General features: G+C 48.4%; 1 pseudogene; it reads left to right on the top strand.

Moving 5' to 3' along the window:
* Positions 1–9287: 9287 nt before the first annotated feature.
* Positions 9288–10246, top strand: LOC128850788 (olfactory receptor 14A16-like; annotated as a pseudogene).
* Positions 10247–16802: the final 6556 nt, after the last annotated feature.

Below are 16802 nucleotides of genomic sequence, written 5' to 3'. Positions count from 1 at the left end.
CACTGAGAGGGCACTGGGATGCACTGGGACTCACTGGAAGGCACTGGGAGTTACTGGGACGCACTGGAAGGCACTGGGAGTCACTGGGATGCACTGAGAGTCACTGGGAGGCTCTGGTCCCAGACTGGTGCCTTACTGGTCCATACTGGTGCTATGCTGGGAGGACTTGTCCGACACTTGTACCTCACTGGTGCCATACTGGGAGCACTGGGAGCCTTGGTGTCCATACTGGTGTGCCTTGTGTCCATACTGGGAGCACTGGTACCACACCGGTCTGTGTTGGTGCCTTACTGTTGCTATACTGGTGTCCCTAGTGACCATACTGGGAGCACTGGTCCCACACTGGTACCTTACTGCTGCCATACTGGGAGCACTGGGAGGGCACTGGGACATACTGGGAGTCACTGGGACATGCTGGGAGGGCACTGGGTCGCACTAGGATGCATTTTTCCCCAAATTTCCTGGTTTTCCCCACAAAGTTTCCATTTCCCCCTCAAAATTTATTTTCCCACCCATTTTCTCCTCAAAATTCCCCTTTTCTCCCAAATATCCCAGTTTTCTCCCCAGATTTCCCATTTTCCCAAAAGAATTTCCCATTTTCTCCCCAAATTTCTTGTTTCCCTACAAATTTTCCATTTTCCCTCAAAATTGACATTTTCGTACACAAATTCCTGATTTTTCACTCAAAATTCACATATTTTGTGTCAAATTTCTATTTTTCACAACGATTTTAGCATTTTCTCCTCAAATTCCACATTTCCTCCCACATGTCCCATTTTTCCATAAAAAATGATGGATTTTGCCCTCAATTCCCTATTTTCCCTCAAATTTCCCATTTGCTCCCCAAATTTCTTGTTTCCCTACAAATTTTACATTTTCCCTCAAAATTGATATTTTTGACCACAAATTCCCGATTTTCAGTCAAAATTCACATATTTTGCTCCAAATTTCTGTAATTCACAACGATTTTCCCATTTTCTCCTCAAATTCCACATTTCCTCCCACATTTCCCATTTTTCCATTAAAAAATGTTTTTCCCCAATTTCCCATTTTTCTCTCAAAATTAACATTTTCCTTTCTAAATTCCTATTTTCCCACCAAATTTTCCATTTTCCCTCAGAATTGACATTTTTCTCCCCAAATTCCCCTTTTTTCCCCTCAAAGTTCACATTTTTCTCCCCAAATAGAAATATTTAAGCAAAAAGGCTTAAACATGCACAATTGAGTCAGAAATCACCCCCCTGCCTTTCCCCTCTCTCTGCCTCCCTCCTCTCCCCTGGCTGCCTGCCTTTTCCGCTGCCCTTTCTCTGCCCCCTCGGGGCTCCCTCGAGGTGTCCCTGGGGCTCCAGGGGAACCTGCTGAGAAACAGGCTGAAGCCATCCCTGATGTTCCCTCCCTCAGCCGGCAGAGACACTGCTGTCCCACACTGTCCTTTTTCCTGTTGGAAAAATAGCTGGGCATTAAAATCACTTTTCTTGTCCCGTCTTCAGGCAGGACAGCAGGAAGGTGACAAGGAATGCTCTACGGGGACTTGGGGATGCTCTTCAGCCCGGCCAAGGAGGAACCGCGGTGCAGCAGCCTCCGCCCCACCGACCGCCACCCACACCACTACAAACCTGAGCCCACCCACTGGTGTGTACTGGTACGGGAGAATGGCACCATGGAGGTGAGAGGCCAAAGAACCTCATGGAGATGATCCCTGCCCATATGCCTGCACGCTCCTCCTGGGATCAGTGGTCGATTTTGGGGTCCCCGATGAAGGCTAGTAGTCATCATCACCTTATACTTTGGATGAGCTTGTTCTTGCGCATGTTGTGTTGGGGTATGGGTCTGCGGTAAGTCCCATCGTTAATTTTCCTGCTTCGCTTCGTGGGTCTTTCACAATAGTGGTTAGCAGGGAGCCTTACATGCCCTTATCTCAAAGCATATCTCAAAGCGTATCTCTGCCCATATGTCTGTCTGTATCTGGTCTCTCTACCCGTATTTCAATGCGTCTCTGGTCTCTCTGCCCATATCCTCTCCCATTTCCGGTATTTCTGCGCGTATATCAACGAGTCTCTGGTCTCTCTGCCTGTATGCCCGCCCATATCCAGTCCCTCTGCCTGTATCCCAGCCTGTATCTGGTCTCTCTGCCCATATCTCTACCCGCCTACAGTCTCTCTGCCCGTGTCCCTACTTGTATCCCTACCCATATCTGGTCTCTCTGCCTGTGTCCCCGCCCGTATCCTGTCTCTCTGCCCATATCCCCACACGTATCCGGTATCTCTGCCCGTATCCCTACTTATATCCGCTACCTGCGCCTGTATCCCTACCCATATCCAGTAGCCCTGCCTGTATCTGTTATCCCTGCTTGTTTCCCTGCCTGTATCCATTATCTCTGCCTGTATCCCTGCCAGCATCCAGTATGTCTGCCCTTATCTCAACCTGTATCCAGTACCTCTGCCCATATCCCCACCCATATCCAGTATCTCTGCCTGTATCTCCACCCGTCTCTGTTGCCTCTGCCCATATCTCCACCCATATCCAGTCTCTCTGCCTGTATCCCAGCCTATATCCAGTCTCTGCCCATATCTCAACCTGTATCCAGTCTCTCTGGCTGTATCTCAACCCGTCTCCAGCATCTCTGCCTGTATCCTTACGCATATTCCATCTCTCTGCCTCTATACCGACAATTCTCCAGTATCTCTGCCCGTATCTCAACCCCTTTCCAGTATCTCTGCCCATATCTGAACTCATATTCATTCTCTCTGCATTCTCTCTGCCCGTATCTCAACCCGTCCCCACTCTCTCTGCCTGTATCTCAACCAGTACCTACTATACCATTTACTATAAACAAGTCTCAGGCAGAGAATTACCAATGAATATTTGTGATTGTTATCTTGGGGTCTCCTTTTTCATCTTGGCATAGACATTTATTCAAAAATTATTTGGGCTGCAGCGCAAACTGGGGAAAAGGCACTTCATGCGATCCGACACCTTGCAGTCTGTTTCACCGTAATGGGAGTCCCACATTGTATTAAGACAGACAATGCCCCTGTATATGTAGGAACACGGGTGCAGAAATTCCTACAATTATGGGGAGTAAAGCATATCACGGGAATCCCACACCTTTCAACAAGGCAAGCTGTCGTTGAGAGAGCAAATCGCACTTTAAAGGATTATCCAGCTAAACAAAAGATGCCTGGAGACAGGAAAGTGCAGAGTAGACTGAGCAAGGTGCTGTTCACCCTTAATTACTTGAGTTTGTCTGCAGGGTTAGAACAGCCTCCTGTTGTCATACCCAATAGTAATACAAAAATGCAACCATCTCTGAAGTTCGAATCAGGTTTATGGGAAGGACCCAGCCTGCTTTTATTTACTGGGCGAGGATATAGTTGTGTTTCCACAGATCGCGGACCTGTATGGGTGCCCAGTAAATGGACGCGGCCTGCTCCGATCAGCCAACACCGCGAGAGGTCGGCCAGCGACAATGGCGAGCAATTAAACAGTTGAAGAAAGAACTTGCAGACGATATCCAAGTTCCAAATGTTAAGATCACTATCCAATGAGTGATATCCAGCATCGTTGTGGACAAGGACCTGGGGGGGTTGGGAATTAAACCCTACCATCTTTGCTAATCGTAACCGCAAATGTGAGCTTTGTGGAAAACCACTATCCTTAACTATAGAGCGTGGAGCTTGTAGGACTATATTTCCGAAGAATAGTGATTTTGTGTGTTCGCTACCGTGTATAGTTTAAATATTCATACCATCGTGCTATTCTTATTGACTGGTCATAAACTATATTGTAGGGGCATATTAAGCTCTCAAAAAGGTGTTTCTGTGTGTGTGTGTGTGTGTGTGTGTGTGTCTTTAAAATGCTTTAAACATTTGTAAGATTTGGGTTTTTGCTACAGGATTTTGAGCCCCTGTTTGTTTTGATTAATCTTAAAAATGCACCTCTCAGACCTTTCAATGTCAAACGTCCACTAAGCCGCAAACAGGTAGATTTACCTGGGACCTTTGAAGTGAAAGGCTGCAGAGGATAGAATTTAATTTGTTTTAATCTTAGCGTTCAATCTGAGAGCATTCATAGAATACTCCAAGAGCTGAAGGATAACTTGAAGAAGATAACGATTGGTCAGGACCCGCATACAGCATGGTTGTGAAAATTGGGAATTACAGGATGGCTATCCTCTTTGATGAAGTCATTAATGATGTCGTTTTTACCGTTGATTTTAATGTTGCTCTTTGGTTGTTGTTTGTTCGCATCTTTAAGAAGAATAGCAACTCGTCTAGTTAGTCAGGCTTGGGTTGTGCAAAAAGAAAAAGGGGGAATTGTAGGAAATATATTGGAACAAACTGGACATGCTGTAATCCTAGAAGCCTGCTTGCACAACCCTGCCTATGGCGATCAGTAGAAAGGAATGTGCTAAAGTATCCATGTTTAGACACAAAGGCCTATAGTCAGTTCTTAGATACAAAGCCTTAGTGTAAGGCTTCAAGGTTGTGATGTTTTCTGAGAGCTTTGCTATCTCATGAGAATGAGGAGGCTGGCTTGATAAACTCAGAACCAGGCATGGGAACTGGGTGCGTAGGCTAACAGTGTGACTTTACGATTGGAATATGTTGTAAATATTCTGATTCCATGGAAACATGCACTCTGATTAACTGTATAAATAGACCCTCAGATGTTACAATAAACGAGCAATGATTCACAGCTCTAGGAGGACTCGTTCATTGACTCCGGGGCTCCCTAACCCCAACACTCCTTTGACCTGACTCTTCTATCACCCTACTATCATTCTATGACCCAAATCTTCTATGATCCTATTCTTCTATGACTCAGTTCTTATATGACCTGAGTCTTCTGTTACCTTTTTGAGACCAGACACTTCTATCACCTAACAGTACTATGACCCAGGCCTTCTCCGATCCAACCCTTCTAAGTCCTGACCCTTGTATGACCCAACACTCCTCTGACCCTTCTATGACCAGAATCTTCAAAGACACTGCACTTTGATTACCTCATTTTTCTCTTCTGTCATGTGATATTTTTATGACCCCATCATTCTATTAGCCAACTCTTCTCTAACAATTCTATACCATGAGTCTTTTTCGATCCCTTTATATCCCGACCGTTTTGTGACCCCACTCTTCCATGACTCTTTGTTCCTTCCACGACCTGACTCTACTATGACCTAACTCTTCTATGATACGATATTCTATGACCATTCAGTGACCACTCCCTTCTGTGACCCAAACATTCTAAGACCTGACTGATCTCTGAACCATCTATAACCTGACCCTCATATGACCTGACTCACCTATGACCCTTCTAAGACCCAATTCCTCTACTACCCGACTCTTCTACAACCTTTCTTTGACCCAAATCTTCTATGACTTTTCTATGCCTAAAATCTTCTGTAGTCTGACTCTCCTTTGATCCTTCTATGAAACTGCCATGACACAATTCTTCTATGCCCCAGTTCTTTTATGCAGCAGGTCTTTTATGACCCCGCCATTCCATAACTCGATCTTTCTATGGGATCTCATTGGGAGCCAACCAGCTGCCTTCTGCTGGCCTGTCGCAGATGCTGCCAGATGTGAGCTTCAAAGCACAGATCCCAGCTGTGAGTCAAGGTCTGACCTGTCTGCTGCTTCAGAAATCAATGACTTAACAGTCTCTTTCCCAGCCATGTTCCCGCTGTTGGTCTGTCCCCTCCAGAGGCAGAAGTGACCTCAAAGCCCCCTTCCTACTGGATTATGAGTTCTTCAGACACAACTGGCCATGTGATACCTTGTTTACCCAAGGGAACAGCAGGAAGATGTGAAAGGGGACGTTTAAATTGGATATCAGGAGAAAGCCCTCAGGACATTCTATGGTTCTATAACTCTTTATTTTTCCTACAAACAAACCAACATCTATTTCCAAACAGCCTCAGCCATCACCTGAGACAACACACTTGTCGACTAAATGCAGTCGTGGAAAAGGATCGCTGGTGTCATCTCACCATAATTTGATTCCATCAGAATTTAAGAAACTTGTAGGACATTTGAAAGGGACCCAACAGTCCCCGTCCCGTTTTCCTCTCCTACTCCTTCTCCTTGGTTTTGGCTGAATTGAAGAAGCAGTCTGGCATGTGGGCTGTTCCTCAGCAGCCTGGTCCTTCAACTTGGTTGTACTAGGAAAACAGAAAGAGCTTTTCACTTTGAGGGTCCTTGGGAGACTGTTCCTTTTTGTGGAGACGGATGGTTCTGAATCCATGTGCCCTTGCGGAGGATGGTCAGGGCTCTTCTCCTTGGAAGACTCAGTGACTCCAGAGTGGGAGGAGACTCTTGTGAGTTTCTTCTATAGATTGGGAATCTGTAAATGAGAAGAAAACTCATTTCCTCAAGGCGTGGAAGAGGCCAGCAGAAACCTGAGACAGACTTTGAGCAGCCTGGTGCAATGGGAGGTGTTCCTGCCTATGGCAAGGGGATGGAACTGGATGTACTTTAAGAACCCTTCAACCCAAACCATTCAATGAGTCTGAAAAGTATTGAAATGCAATGTTTAAACTAAAACATATTTTTCTTAAGTGCACTTTGAAATCTTCCTCTATAACCTCAATGGGAAATGACCCCAAGGAGCTGTACAAGGCTTGAAGACCTGAAGAAAACTTGAGTAAAAAAAGATCTCGTTAAGACTTTCTGTATTTTAATGAGACCCAGAGTGGATTTGATGATGAGTCCTTGAACCTCAGCTCCTTAGAGGAGACTGAAGAAACATCTCAAGAAGTTAAAAGCAGGACTCAGAGTATCTTGAAGTATTAATTGGTCTCAGTGAGGATTGTTACTAAAAAAGCCTCCCCAGGGACTCGTTAGGGCCGATAATTGGAGGCCATGACTGCAGGCAGTGAAAGGCGCTGTGCAGGCAGCTGTGATGCTGAGAAAAGCCTGGGCTTGCTTGATGAAGTAGAAAGGCCAAGCCCCGACCCCCAGGCCCTGGGCAGGCAGATCTGGGTTTGGCTACAATAACATTGGTGTCGTAACATTCTCACATGGCCGTATCGAATTAAGTGCAGTTATTCCATATAATTCCAAATAGACTCTTGCAGAGTTATGTGAGATGACAAGGCTCTCACACAGCTCCATGGAGTTGCAGAACAATTGGATGATAGAAGAATAGGGTCATAAAAGGGCTGTGTCACAGAAGAACACTTAGTGTGAGAACAGATCCTAACAGCCTGGAAAAAAAGAGATCATTCCCTGTTCACTTTCCTGGTGTCCTGCCTAATTGTGGGAGAAAATAAAGTGATTTGCCTGACCAGCTCTTTTCTGAAGAGGAAAAATGACAGTGCGGGACAGAAGTGTCTCTGTCAGCTGAGGGAGGGAACATCAGGGATGGCTTCAGGCTGTTTCTCAGCAGGTTCCCCTGGAGCCCCAGGGACACCTCGAGGGAGCCCCGAGGGGGCAGAGAAAGGGCTGCCTCGGGCTGCTCCTCTGCTGCTGAGCTGGGCTGGGCTCCTGGCAGGGAGGGAGCTCCTGGCAAGGGGGCAGCGCTACAAAGAGCCATCTCTGGGCAGGAGCAGCTCCTCTGCAAAGCCCATCAGGGCTGAGGGCACTGCCTGCAGGCAGCGAGGGGAGAGGAGGGAGGCACAGAGAGGGGAAAGGCAGGGTGGGGTGGGAGGAAAGAGGAGGCTTCATTTGGAGAAAGATCTTCACAGCCCTTCTCAAGGTGAGTCTCTGTGTGCAGGACAATGCAGGTGCTGTTCCTGGAGGGATCTCCTAAAGCCGGCACAGCCACAGCCTGTGGGATCTGTCAGGAGGGTTCTTGCCATTTCTCCAGTGGAGAGAAAAAAGCAGGGTCAGTTCTCAGCCTTCCCCAGGAGCTCCCCACGGTGGGACACAGAGAAGCTGTGTGGGGAAGAAGCACCTCCTGTCAGGAAAGGCTCTGTGTTTTCCAGAGGGTGCTGTGTGAGTCAAAGCTGCTCACAGCTGCCAATCCCCCCAGGATATTTCTAAAAGGACATTTCAAGGGGAAGATCAGGGCAGGGATTACATTAAAGATAAGGAACTTCACTGAGTTTGACTTTTCACTTTCCTGCACTTGGGGAATTTCAGTGGAAAAATGGAAAAAAAGGCTCTCATGCTTGAAGAAATCACCAACATTCCTGAGCTGTATCCTTGACTGGTCATTACGTCTGAAAGGAGCCTTCAAAATTGTCTCCCATTGCTCCTCTGCCCATGGTCAGCACCAGCATCACCTCTGCTGGACCCACCAGGCTCGGTCTGTCCTGTCCTTTTCAGCTAATAAACAAGAACCTGTGCACAGCTTTACCCGACAAACGGGAAGGTTTCTATAGGGCCGGAGGGAGTGCAGAGAGGGTCAGATGGGGTCTGTGAGCACTGACAGGGAGAAGGTATGGGACAGGGAAACACCTCCAGCAAGGAAAATCCACAGACTGAAAGAAGATGGTGAGAGGATGAGAGGAACTTAAACGAGAGATGTTGTGGAAGGGAGAATTCAGACAGCTCTGTGTGATCCCCTCCAGGGCAGCCCCTTCCTCTGAGCAAGCCCCCTTGCCTCCTCTCCCACCCAGCAAAGCCTCTGCCCTCAGGGCTCTGGGCTCCAGGGCTGAACCCCCTCCTCTGCAGCCACAGCTCCATTCCCTCTCCAGAGCCCAGGGGCTGAGAGCAACTGCCCGGCAAGGTTGGTGTCTGGGAGGGGGTGAGCACAGCTGGGGAAGGGGAACGCTGTCTGTGTGCCCGGCTGCCTCTGCCCTGGCCTCTCACAGACAGACACTCAATCTCTTTTTCCCTCTTTCTCCCCTTGTCTCTGTTCTTGCTGTTATTCTCTTGTTCTCACTGCCAGGCTCTCTGGGGATGGGAGTTGCAGGGACAGGCACTGATCTTTTGTGAGCTTGCGGGCAATGCATTCCTGAAGAATTAACAGAATCTTCTGTACTGAGATATCATCATTAGGACACTTGGCTTTCCTTGAGTCTCATCTGCATTGGAGCAGTTCCACAGGACAAAGCTCAACCCCAGCAGTGTCCCCTGTCCCCGCCATCCCCATGACCCCCTGCTGCAGAGCAGGGCTGACTCCTCACTGCGGGCGACAGAGGCTCTGCTCCTCCCGGCACATTCAGATGGCACCAAGCAGGGCTCCAGGCACAGAGCTGAAGAAAGGTCTGGGAGAAAATGGACAGGGTGTGAGCAGCAGGGAGAGGGGAATGAGAAATGGCTTTGATTTTGCTCAGTGAATTCTCCTCTAACTTGTCGCTGTCTTTTCCTCTTCTGACAGTGCCTCATGCCCAGAGGCAGATGTCCAACAGCAGCTCCATCACCCAGTTCCTCCTCCTGGCATTCGCAGACACACGGGAGCTGCAGCTCTTGCACTTCTGGCTCTTCCTGGGCATCTACCTGGCTGCTCTCCTGGGCAACGGCCTCATCATCACCACCATCGCCTGTGACCACCACCTCCACACCGCCATGTACTTCTTCCTCCTCAACCTTGCCCTGCTCGACATGGGATCCATCTCCACCACTCTCCCCAAATCCATGGCAAATTCCCTATGGAGCACCAGGGCCATCTCTTACATGGGATGTGTTGCTCAGGTCTTCTTTGTGTTGTTCTTATTTGGTGCAGAATATTCTCTCCTCACCATCATGTCCTATGACCGCTACGTTGCCATCTGCAAACCCCTGCACTACGGGACCCTCCTGGGCAGCAGAGCTTGTGTCCACATGGCAGCAGCTGCCTGAGGTGCTGCGTTTCTCAATGCTCTGCTGCACACGGCCAATACATTTTCCCTGCCCCTCTGCCAGGGCAATGCTGTGGAACAGTTCTTCTGTGAAATCCCCCACATCCTCAAGCTCTCCTGCTCACACTCCTACCTTAGGGAAGCTGGGATCAGTGCCTGTTTGGTGCCTGTTTAGTTTTTGGCTGTTTTGTTTTCATTGTGGTGTCCTATGTGCAGATCTTCAGGGCTGTACTGAGGATCCCCTCTGAGCACGGACGGCACAAAGCCTTTTCCACGTGCCTCCCTCACCTGGCTGTGGTCTCCGTATTTATCAGCACTGGAGGTTTTGCCTACCTGAAGCCCCTCTCCCTCTCTTCTCCATCTCTGGACCTGATGGTGTCATTTCTGTACTCAGTTGTGCCTCCAGCACTGAACCCCCTCATCTACAGCCTGAGGAACCAGCAGCTCAAGGATGCAGTGTGGAAACTGATATCTGGATGGGTCCCTGAAGCAATAAATTGCTCATCATGCTCTGCATAGCTGTTTTCATGGAACTCATGGCACAGCCAGACTGACTTCTCTATGTTTTGTTGCTGGTGGTTTTCTTCAATTGAGATAATGTTGTCATCCTGTTTTTAATTCACTGTCTTCCCTTTTGTTAATGATTGTCATGTGTAAATGAGGAAGCTGTTTACAAAACAAAGGCATATTCAATCGACCTGTTTCCTGACTGAATATTTCTTGCACCCCAGTCCCACAGCTCTCGCCACTGCTGGTCTCTCAGCCAAGACCTTTCTCACACAGCTCCAAACACATCACGGGCTCATGACCTTGGCTCATCAAACACTGAGAAAGTCCATGGATTGGGATCCCCCTGCTGCCTTGGGGCCTTGCTCTGTATATCAGCCTGAAAGGTTTCTCAAAGCCCAGCTCTCTCAGGATCTCCTTGTCCATAATGTGCTCCAGGCCCAACAATCTTTCTGGCTTCAGCAGGACTCGCTCCAGGCTGGGCAGGATCCTCCTTGTTCTGGAGCCTCATACTAGACCCAGCAGCCCTGATGTGTCCTGTGTGGGTTAAACTTGTCCAGCAGCCGGATCCCATCACTTTCCAGGTTGGTTCCTGGTGTGATTAAAACATAGAATGACATTATATCCATTCCAGTGCCAGAACCCAGGAGATTCACAGAGGCTTAGGACCAGTTCTTCTTCCTTTCTTTTCATCAAATGGTCAGGTCTGAGAGGCAAGGTGAAAGCAGATGAAATTTTAGGGTGCAGAAGATGGAAAGAGGGGAATGGAGGCATCACATGAAATGATCTAAACCAATGTTTGTTCAAAACTCTTCCTCTTCCACTCATGGAGCTCTTAAGGTCTTGCACAAGAACCTGAAAGATCTGAGATGCCTCCACCTCCTTCTCTTTTAGCAAATTAGCTGGCAGTCCCAAGTCATTATATTTGAATTCTATTTCCAGTTTAAAAGCACCGCATCACCTGGAGATGGGTCCAGGAGACTGCCAGAAGGATCTCACTCTCTCTCTGGACAAAGAAGGTGGATGTTCCCAGGTGTCACAGATGATCGTGGAATGAAACGATATCTGTGTTCAAGGAGCCGGTCAATGCCAACATCCTTTCTTTTAATCGTGGCCTCAGAAACTTGTTAATGTCTAAATTCTCTCTGTGGATCCTGATATTGACTGAGCAACCTGGTCTGACTTCACAGCTGGACCTGCTTGGAGCTGGGCATTGGATTAGGGATCACCCAGGCTCTCTCATTCCTATGTTTTTTGAAGACCATAAGACGTAGATGCCTGCTTAGCAGCTTGCCCTGAAACTCCCGAAGCAGGCCAAAGTGTGCCCTCACACCTCATGCTGTGATCCCCTAACTCCATCCTGGCAGACCTCCTCCAGATCCGCTCCAGTTTCTCCACTATCTTTTTGAAAGGTGAGACTCTTTGGGTCCTGTGGCATCGTCCTGGTGCCAGAAGAGTGAGGGCAGTGATTGTCTCCTCTGCACAGCATCAAGAGTTGCTCACTCTGCTCCCTCCCAGTGAGTGGCTGGGGGTGGGCAAGAAGTTGTCAGGAGGACACAGGCAGGAGAGATGACCCCGACTGAGCAGAAGGAGATCCCATATTATAGATGCCACACTCAGCAATAAAAAGTGTGGCAGAAGCAGGAAGAAGTGGAGATTTTTATCATTCAAGGTGAAGAGTGGTGGTAGACTGGAGGGGTGTCATTCTGCTTGAGGGAGGTGGCAAGTGATGGCATTTGCATTGGTTTTGGGATTCGATTATGTTGGGTTTTAACTTTTTTCTTTCACCTATTAAACTATTCCTAGCTCAGTCAAAAAACATTTCCATGGAGCAGCATGGGCAGAGACCTGTCCGGCTGAGGAGTGCCCCGAGGAAAAGGACCTGGGCAGCAGGACACTTGCTTGTCCTCACTCACAAGAGTTCTCCACCAATCTCATGCCCTTTCAAAAGAGATTTTCCAAAGAAATATGGGTCTTCTCCTGGAAATTCCTCAGCCTGGAGAAGAGAAGGCTCTGGCAGACCTTATAGCAGCTGTCCAGTACCTGAAGAGAGTCACCAAGAAAGCAGGAGAGGGTCTTTTTCAAAGGTCATAGAGTAACAGAACAAAACAGAATAGCTTTAAATTGGAAGAGGGAAGATTTAGATTAGACATTAGGCAGAAATTTTTCAGAAAGAAGGTGGTGAGGCAGTGACCCAGGTTGCCCAAGGAAGCTGTGGATGCCCCCTCACTGTATGTGTTCAAGGCCAGGCTGGATGGGGCCTTGAGCAGCCTGGACCAGTGGGAGGTGTCCCTGCCCATGGCAAGGGGTGGAACTGGATGGGCTTTAAGATCCCTTCAACCCAAACTATTCTATGATTATGAAAAGTATGGTAATACAAAATTTAAATGGAGATATATTTTTCTTAGGTTGACTTTGAAATCTTCTTCTTTAACCTCAATGGGAAACGACTCCAAAGAGCTGTACAAGGCTTGAAGAAAGAGCTCGTTAATATTTTCTGTATTTTAATGAGACCCAGGGTGGATTGGCTGATGAGTCCTTGAGCTTCAGCTCCTTAGAAGAAACTGAAGAAACATCTCAAGAAGTCAAAATCAGAACTCAGAGTATCTTCAAGTATTAATTGGTCTCAGTGAGGACCTTTGCTGTCAAAGTCTCCCCAGGGACTCGTTAGGGCCGAGAATTGGAGGCCATGATTGCAGGCAGGTAAAGGTGCTGTGCAGGCAGCTGTGATGCTGAGAAAAGCCTGGGCTTGCCTGATGAAGCAGAAAGGCCAAGCCCTGACCCCCAGGCCCTGGGCAGGCAGATCTGGCTTTGACTACAGTGACATTCATGTCAGGAAGATTCCCACTTGGCCGTATCGAATTGGGTGCAGTTATTCCATGTAATTCCAAACAGAGTCTTGCAGAGTTAAGGGAGATGCCAAGGCTCTTACACAGCTCCATGGAGCTGCAGAAGAGTTGGGTCGTAGAAGGGTAGGGTCATAAAAGTTCTGGGTCATAGGAGAATGTTAGAACATTTCAGTGTGAGACTTGTCAGGTCATAGAAGAGTCGGGTCATCGAAGTGTAAAAGAGGAGTTTAGTTTTAGACAGTTGATAAACTGTTCGGACACAGAGGTGTCATAGCCATGTTGGGTCCTAGAAGTCCCATAGCAGAGCTGGGTCATAGAAGTCTCGGGTCATAGAAGACTAAGGTCGTAAAAGGGTCATAGACTGTTTAGGTCATGGAAGAGTTGAGTCATTGAAATGTGAACGTCCATTAGATGTTTCCAAGGTTTTTGATCATAGAAAGTTCATAGAATGTTCAGTTTGGAGAAGAGTTGGTTCTGAGAAGGGTCAGGTGATAAATGAGTTATAGAACCACTGACTCATAGAAGAGTCATAGAAGAATCGTGTCATGAAAAGGTCGTGGAAGAGTCAGGGAATAACAATGTCAGAGCAAGATGTGTCAGGCCATATAAGAGTTTGGTCTTAGAAGAGGCCGTAGAAAAGTCGAATATAGAAGGACCAAAGAAGAGTTGTGTGATAGACACCTTGGTTCACAGAAGACTCAGCTTTTAGAAGAGTCTGGACATAGAGAAGTTGTTGAAGAGTGGGGTGATAGAAGAGTCGGCTCATAGAAGACTTTGGTTTGGAAGGTACATGCTAGTGTTGCGTCACTGAAAGATTACATCATAGAAGTGCCGGGTCATGGAAAAGGCAGATCCTATAAGATTTGGGTCATAGAGGAGTTGGGAGGATTGATATCAGAGCGGGTCAGGTCAAAGAAGTGTCAGTTAATTATAGGATCCCAGAAGAGCTGGTTCATAGAAGAGTCTGGTCATAGATGTGTCCCATCACAGAGTTGGTGAAATGAACAGGCGGTCCTATCAGGGTGTCCAACAAAGCCAGGATCAGGACAGTGAGGCCTTATCCCACCAGGATCCCCAAATCAGAAAGGCTACAAAGAGGCAACAGCGTGAGTTGGAGCCACCATGGGCAAATCCAGGCACTGTGGGGTGATTCCTTCTGTGAGACACGTAGGACTGTCGGTATGGGGAGAAAGAGGAGTCAGAGGAGCTGCTGCATGAGGAACTGCCTGTCCACAGCCTGGGTGTCTGTCACAGTCAGTGTTGTAAATAAGAACGGAAAAGTGGTTCATTTGACCCAAAAGTCTGACTTGGGTGGCACAGAGTGGCACCTGCAGATCATGAGGAACCAGTGGGCAGTTCTTGATCTGGAATGACAAGGTGATAGGAGGATGCTCATCAGCCCCAGTTGTGCTGCCTCTAGAACCACATCTGGGTTTTTTTCTGACAGTGTTACCATGGTATCCTTGGAACGATGTGAAATTACTGGTGTGGTCCCATCGCTGCTGTTGGCCTGGGAAGATGGGGTAGGGTCACAGCTAGGTGTGAGTTAGTCAGTGTTTGACTGCAGTATCGAGTGAGGGCTCCGGAAAGGTTTTAAGTTTGGGTTTGAGTTTCTGGGGAGCTCATCACCCTCTCCCCCATTTTAATAAAAGTACGTTGCTTTTGTCAATATTAAACTCCTCATCCATCAAGAATCCACTCCGTCACATTCCTTTCCTTGCAAAAACTTGTCAGCTATTCTTCCCAAACCCCTGCTGACAAATTTGTCCAGTGTTAGTTCTATATCAAACCCTCATCTCCGAACATTCCAGCTCTTTTTGATATGAAACTGAGTTTTCTACTCCAAGCTACAGATTTTGATCATCTTTCTTTTTCACTCCTTCAAAATGATGCTGTTCAATGAGGGATAATTGCTAATTGATGCTTGCTTGAGAGATGCCAAATCACCACTTGCTCTCAGTGCATTGCGGAGGAGGAAACACCTCACCCTTAGAGCATCAGGGTCTCATGGCTTCCTCATCCCCACCCAGGAGCCTGAGAGGGGTTCTTTCCACAGTCCTGTCCTTGGCATTGCACATCCCCACATGCCACTGTCCCAGGATGAGACCTGAGGAATGAGTGAGGGACAGGATCTCCATTACCAGGGGCTGAGGGGTCAGGGTTTGGCCCTTTGGATTCTTGAAACACATCCAGGTTGACTCAGCATCAGAGCCACCTTGACCTTGCTTTTCCCAACCTTTCATCACTGCCTCCACTTTCCTGCTCTAACGGGGCCCTGGAGATGCTTTCTCAGCAGTGCCCTCAGTGGGACCCATTAACACCACAAGAAACTTTGGAGCTTGAATTTGACTTTGACTTCTGGAGAAGTTTGTCCCACTTCCTCTCAGGGTCTGAGGTTCATGGACTCGGCATCAAAGCCACCAGAGGGGTCATTACAATGCCCTGGGCTGCTCCTCTGCTGCTGAGCTGGGCTGGGCTCTTGGCACTGAGGGAGCTCCTGCTCTGCCCAGGAACTCTGCAAAGCCCAGCAGGGCTGAGGGCACTCCCAGGGTTTCTCGGAGAGATGATGGAGGCAGAGAGAGCTTAAAGGTGGTCAGGAGTAGGAGGGTGATTGAGACCTGACCAGAAGAGAAATCTCTGCAGTCCTGGACACGGTGAGTGTGGGTGCAGGGCAATGCAGGTGTAGATCCTGGTGGGCTCTCCTCAAGCTGGCACAGCCCCAGCTCATGGGATGTGTGAGGAGGGGCTCTTGTGAGGCACTTTGGAAGGGCTGTGAGGGAGAACTCCTAAAGCTCTGTGTGATCCCCTCCAGGGCAGCCCCTTCCTCTGAGCAAGCCCCCTTGCCTCCTCTCCCACCCAGCAAAGCCTCTGCCCTCAGGGCTCTGGGCTCCAGGGCTGAACCCCCTCCTCTGCAGCCACAGCTCCAGTGCCCTCTCCAGAGCCCAGGGGCTGAGAGCAACTGCCCGGCAAGGTTGGTGTCTGGGAGGGGGTGAGCACAGCTGGGGAAGGGGAATGCTGTCTGTGTGCCCGGCTGCCTCTGCCCTGGCCTCTCACAGACAGACTCTCTCTCTTTTTCTCCCCGTTTCTCTCCTTGTCTCTGTTCTTGCTATTTTTCTCTTATTCTCACTGCCAGGCTCTCTGGGGATGGGAGTTGCAGAGTCAGGCACTGATCTTCTCTGGGGCTGTGAGCAGTGCATTCCTGAGGAATTAACAGACTCTTCACTAATGAGATATCATAATTAAGATGCTTGGCTTTCCTTGAGGTTTCCTCCCAAGCAGTGAGCAGCCCTCCAGGATACAAACCTGTCTTATGGCATCTTTGTGTTCCCTGAATACCTGTGGAAAAGCACAGAGAAGCTCCAGCCAAGGAAATGCTGTTGGGTTTGTGAAATGATTTATGTGTGTCCTGGGCTGAAAGTGGAATGCTGAGACCTCGAGAAAGGGTTGGGCACTCAGTGCTTGGCAGTGGGTTTGTCTGCTTTCAGCAGATCCTGGTGGCTTTGAAGGTGAATATGAAAGTGTGATTACTCTGTCTCTGAAAGGTGCAAGCCCAGGGCAGCAGGGAACAATAGTGAGGGACAGAGCAGCTCCCCTCCCTCTGCACTGAGCTACAGGCAATATTCTCGCCTCACAGGAATCCCTCTCTTGTCCCTGAGTGCAGCAGAGATTCTGAGGGGTTCTGACATCCAAGAACACTGCCCAGGGTGGCAGAAGGAGCT

The sequence above is a fragment of the Cuculus canorus genome, unplaced genomic scaffold (genome assembly GCF_017976375.1).
Source record: "Cuculus canorus isolate bCucCan1 unplaced genomic scaffold, bCucCan1.pri scaffold_73_arrow_ctg1, whole genome shotgun sequence".
NCBI lineage: Eukaryota > Metazoa > Chordata > Aves > Cuculiformes > Cuculidae > Cuculus > Cuculus canorus.
The sequence above is the reverse complement of the archived record's forward strand: the minus strand, read 5'-3'. Positions and strand labels throughout refer to the sequence as shown.